Below are 5,332 nucleotides of genomic sequence, written 5' to 3'. Positions count from 1 at the left end.
AGTTTAGGTGTTGTTATTGATAGGTGCCTACTTGGAAATGTACTTTATTGACCAGGAAGAACTCAGTATTCTCAGAGCTAGGGATACTAATGGCACTAAAATGATACTAATGAGAGAGTTTAGAGGTAATACCTGTACCATCCAAAGCAACTTTACCTCAGAGATACGTGACCGCGTGTCCAAAAAGACCAGAATAATGATGCAAAGATGTGTATAGGTAAAACGAATAGGTAAGTTATAGGTAACAGTGATACCTAGGTATAGAACTATTAGGTGTGTAAGTGATAACTAGGTAACTGTTGGGTGTATAATAATAAACCATTGAGTAGGTACCACTCAGCCAGGTGGTAAGTATAGGGTACCTATGCCGTTAAACAGGATGTTTGGAAAGTTGAAATAATATAGGTATAGGTAATTGAAGAAACGAAGTCATTTCCAAGTTTTGTAGACAGGCAGAATAAAGTTACGTGCTCAGGAGAGTCGAATTTCCTTTCGCAACTTTCAGGTGGTACTGGCGGGAGAAATAAGAGATGAAAACTACATTGGTAAGAAAGAGGCACAACCATGAACATTGCGAAAAGGAATACGCGTATGGTCACCCATACAGATACCAAGTTACCAACCACACATAACGTTGCTTTACTTTAGTGTTTTACAGGGAACCAAGGCTATGACTATCAGGTATCAACTTTAACTTCATTGCTATTAAGTATCAACATTAAATTCAATTACTTTACTTAGAGGGGTTTTTTTAGGTGTATATTTAGCTTCACAACTTTCTGGGCATCCTATACAAAGGTCAACTTGGACTTATCATTACTTTCCACAACAAGGTATCGAACTTGTAATCTCATTAGAGAGCCTTTCAGTACTCTTCCCCACCTTTGTACAGTGGTTTGGATGCTCGCCTGGTAATCAGGAGGGCGTGGGTTTGAATGCCGGTTGATGAAATTTCGCCCTCAGAGTAAATTTTGGTGCAAAATAGTCCCTCTGGTGAGAAGATAATCAAATTACTGTCTAAATTTAACCTCGAAGTGAGACCCAGCCAGCCTAGTTAGCTTGGAGGGTAGAGCGCCTACCTTGTAAGCCCTAGTTCGCCAGTTCGATTCCCACCCAGAACGAACTTTGTCCTAAACAAGGTTCGTCCTTCGTCCTTGGAACTGCTGGCTATCCTCTTCTCTCTCAGATTTCGGGACGATAAGACCTTCGCTATTACCTACAGTTCCTTCTATCAAACCTCTTCAAAAAGAATCGTTCTCGGAACGCCTGGCTTTCTCCTATCCTGTCCTCCTTCTCTCTTCGATTCTCTACGGTCCTAAACAAGGTTCGTCCTTCGTCCTTGGAACTGCTGGCTATCCTCTTCTCTCTCAGATTTCGGGACGATAAGACCTTCGCTATTACAGTTCCTTCTATCAAACCTCTTCAAAAAGAATCGTTCTCGGAACGGCTGGCTTTCTCCTATCCTGTCCTCCTTCTCTCTTCGATTCTCTACGACCCTGAAATCCTATAGGTAAATAATAGCCATGAACAAAGCAAGGAATTACAGGGGTGGAACGTAAGGGAGGGGCAGGAGAGGGGGACTTAACAACGTCAAAGTCGTAAAAAAAAAGAGAAAAAACATTGAATTCTTTTTATTTGAATTCTTGTTTGCAAAGATCATCGTAGGGTAATGCATATGATGTGTTCAATGAGAGTTCACTTTGTTAGAGTCAGGGCCGGATACAGGGAGGGGGGGTGAATTCGGTCCTTCCGGGCCCGAGCTTGTCAAGGGGCCCGGAACGGCAAAAGGGGTCTAGGGTTTGATCTGTTGGGCTGCGTGCTCAAGGTTCATGTTTTTATTTAACACATATGAGTTGTTTAACAAAAACAACAACATAAGAAAGTGGCTCTATCTTCGATTCTTAATGTGCTTTACGATGATGCAAGGTAAACATTGGGCCCTACTTCAATACCCTTCTTTGTAACAGTAGCTAGCCTGGTTAGCTTGAAGGGTAGCCCTTCTGGCTTGCAAGGACTAGGTCGCGGGTTCGATTTCCGCCCGGGGTGGACTTTATCCTTAACAGGTAAGGTTTGTTCTCGGAACGGCTGGTTTCCTCCTATCCTGTCTTCCTTCTCTCCTCACTTTTGGACGATAAGACCTCCGCAGTTACAGTTAAACAGTTTCCTATCATACCTCTGGGAAAGAAAAATCTTTTTAAGAACCAAATTGTTAGAGCTCTCCCCGGGGCCCATTTAGGCTGTGGCCTGTGGCCGGCCCGGGTTAGCTGTTGTTGTTGTTTTATTTTCGATCTCTTTACGAGTTTCTCACATCATTTGAAACATGTGTGTACTTCTCTTGTTAGTTTTTTGTTCTCTTTATGCTCATACTCGTACTTTATCTCCAACTACTCTTTAATATGCTTCTCATACCTATACTTTATCTCCAATAGAGCAGTTGCGCTGTCTACACTATGTCCAACCAAAGAAGGGAGTTTTTTTTTCGCAAGAGGTACCATTTTACATAATTTGGCATGGGCGTATTTTCCCCCGAATTCTTTTTGAGGGGATGCTTATAAACTCATATAGAAAATGCCGATCGACTGGTGGTCTTAAAATCCACAGCTTGAACAATCACTATCTACAGTATCTATACGAGTATTTCCGATGAGTGGTAGGTAGGTAAGTAGGGGAAGTGAGAAAAAGAAAACATCGTATTATACTGGGAAAGCGGTGTTTCCCCATCTTCCATTGAGACACACGCCACTGATAGGTACCTACTTCCATGTGTTATACTTATTCTTATGTGTTGGAGTGTTGTCTATTGAAGATAATGAAGTAAATTTTACAACATTGTAACAGAGTGTGAACAGATGAGCTCATAAAAAAAAACAGCTCAGAAAACAAGATCGAGAAATTTTTTGATGAGATCTGCGCTGAGAAGAAATTCGTAAAATAAATAAGCCATTAGCGCTAGATTGGACCACGCGTCTATCAGAAATGCAGAACAATATTTACTTGAAAAACAAAACGTATTTTAACGCCAGAGTTTTTTAGATAAATAAAATTGATAATTAGAAAACAACAGCTCAGAAAACAACAAATCGGAAAACAAGATTGAGAAATTTTATTAGATAGGTACCTCCTTTTTACTTTCCTTATCCTATAGGAAGGAAAAGACGTTTGATAGAGGGAACTGTAACGGCTAAGGTCTTATCTTCCCGAAAGTGAGGAGAGTAGGAAGGACAGAATAGGAGAAATCCAGCCGATCCGAGGACAAACCTTATCAGCTTATCTGTTTAGGATTTAGGATAAAGTTGTATCGATGTATGATCACAAAAACCCCAGAAAGAACCCTATCTATTTAGGATTGTATTCCAGGCGATTCTCCGGGCGGAAATCGAACCCGCGCTATAAGCGCTTACAAGGCAGACGCGTTACCCTCCAAGCTAACTAGGCTGACTGTATTTTCTGATTTTCTTTCCCTTTAAATAGATTCATATTAGACACCCAAAATAGATAAATTAATGTTTACCCTATTTTATGTGACTATGGTTGTTTCTTAAGGATTTTCCGCCTGAAAAAGTCTACGAGAGAGGCGAAAAATAATTTGAACAATAAAATATTGTATTTTTGTAATATTTTCGTACTGGTTTGATACTTCAGCCAGTCCGATTTCACCATTCGAAGGTTCATTCTCCATTGGGATTTGATTTTGAATCCACAAATAAATTTGCTCTCATTTTGTATCAGATTTGTCTTCTAATTATTATAATTTTCTTTTCCTTGTTCCAGGAACCAGAGGAAATGGCCCGTTATGGAACCGGTTCACACACCCCAGTCCCCAGTTCGAGGCCACACCGAGTTCCATTTTGGCGCACGTGGGCCAAAATGTGACCCTTCCCTGTCGGGTGCGAAACCTAGTTGAACAAACAGTGAGTTTTTTTTTCTTCTGATTTTTAGCTAAATATGTTGTCACTCTCTTATAACTTGTGTATATCTTTTGAAATGGTTTGATAGAGGAAAATCAAAGAGAGAAGGAGGATAGGATAGGAACGGCCAGCCGTTCCGAGAACGAGCACGCCCCAGGTGGGAATGGAACTCCCGACTCAGCCCTTACAAGAAATTATTCTTACAAACTTCCTCGGTGCATCGCCAGCCTGGTTAGCTTGGCTTGGAGAGCAGTACAGGCGCTTTGTAAGGGGTCGATTCCGTGTTAGGGGCGGACTTTATCTTAAACAGAAAGGCTGGCTTTCTCTCCTGTCTTCTTTCTCTTGTGGCGCTCACAACAACACTCAACACTCAAATATAATCTTACATAGAATACAACCCAGGTTCTCGTTTCTCCACAATTTCCATCTCTGAACTTCTGAAGTATAAATAACACTTCCAAATTCCTTGGCCAGAGCTATGTCTAACTGATGAGTTCAAATAAGAACGAAACGCGTCTTAGGCCGCTCTCAGGTGTTGGCTAAACTCTCTTCGCTTTAGGGACGATAATACCTTGTTGGTATATAATCACAGTCCTCTCTCTGCTTCTCTGCTGGGATTTGAACCGCGTACCCTCGGTCAAAAATCCACTAGCTGGGACTTACTGGTGGGCAAATTTTGGTTCGTCGCCAGCAGGTGACATTCGAGCGAAGTTTGTGTGACGAGAATTGGAAATAAACTCCGCGCCCTGAGAATAGAAGAGGAAAGAATTATTTCAAACGAATCACTGTAAAATTCGACAGAGGGAGAGAGAAAGATAGGCAGAGAGAGAGAGAGAGAGAGAAGGAGATTGGGAGAGAGTGTGTGTAAGAGAGAGAAAGAGAGAGCATGTGTGTGTGAGAGAGAGAAAAAAATATAGGCAGAGAGAGAGGGGGGAGAGTGTGTGTGTGAGAGAGAGAGAGGGAGGGGGTAGGGAGAGAGAGAGAGAGGGCACAACGTCGAAATACCTCGCTAAGGTAAAAATAGACGATATTTCGCATCGTATTATATACACATAGGTACGTAGGTAGGGAAATACATATGTAATTATGTACTGATACATATGTATAAGTTAAGTACCTATACTCCTATACATTATAACTATGTATGTAGAAGGCATACTTCATATATGTATGTAGGAATAGGTAGGTAACATACGTATTGCCTATTATAGGTACAATATCTGACAGGGCTCTGTATGTAAGCAAGTGTAAGCGTAACGTAAAATAGAAACCCTCCAAGATAACTTCCCGAGTGTTTTTCACAAGAACTAAATTTGTTCGGAAATCTGGCCACATCCACCAATAACAATGTAATTTTGTAATCTTTATTTGGGAATTTTATCACATCCACCAATAACCATCTCATTTTGGAATCTTTGTTTGGG

The 5,332-nt window shown here is 41.1% G+C and overlaps 1 long non-coding RNA gene across 1 annotated transcript in view; it reads left to right on the top strand.

The window, feature by feature from the left end:
- LOC113472147 overlaps positions 1-3,912 on the top strand; it is a 5,047-nt gene extending 1,135 nt beyond the window's left edge. The window contains exon 2 of the long non-coding RNA XR_003394584.1: positions 3,772-3,912. This is a non-coding gene — a long non-coding RNA (uncharacterized LOC113472147). The remainder of the gene's footprint in view (positions 1-3,771) is intronic.
- The last annotated feature ends 1,420 nt before the right edge of the window (positions 3,913-5,332 follow it).

Source organism: Diaphorina citri, unplaced genomic scaffold (assembly GCF_000475195.1).
Source record: "Diaphorina citri unplaced genomic scaffold, Diaci psyllid genome assembly version 1.1 scaffold4068, whole genome shotgun sequence".
Lineage (NCBI taxonomy): Eukaryota > Metazoa > Arthropoda > Insecta > Hemiptera > Psyllidae > Diaphorina > Diaphorina citri.
Note: the sequence above shows the minus strand (reverse complement) of the source record. Positions and strands in the feature narration are given on the sequence as shown.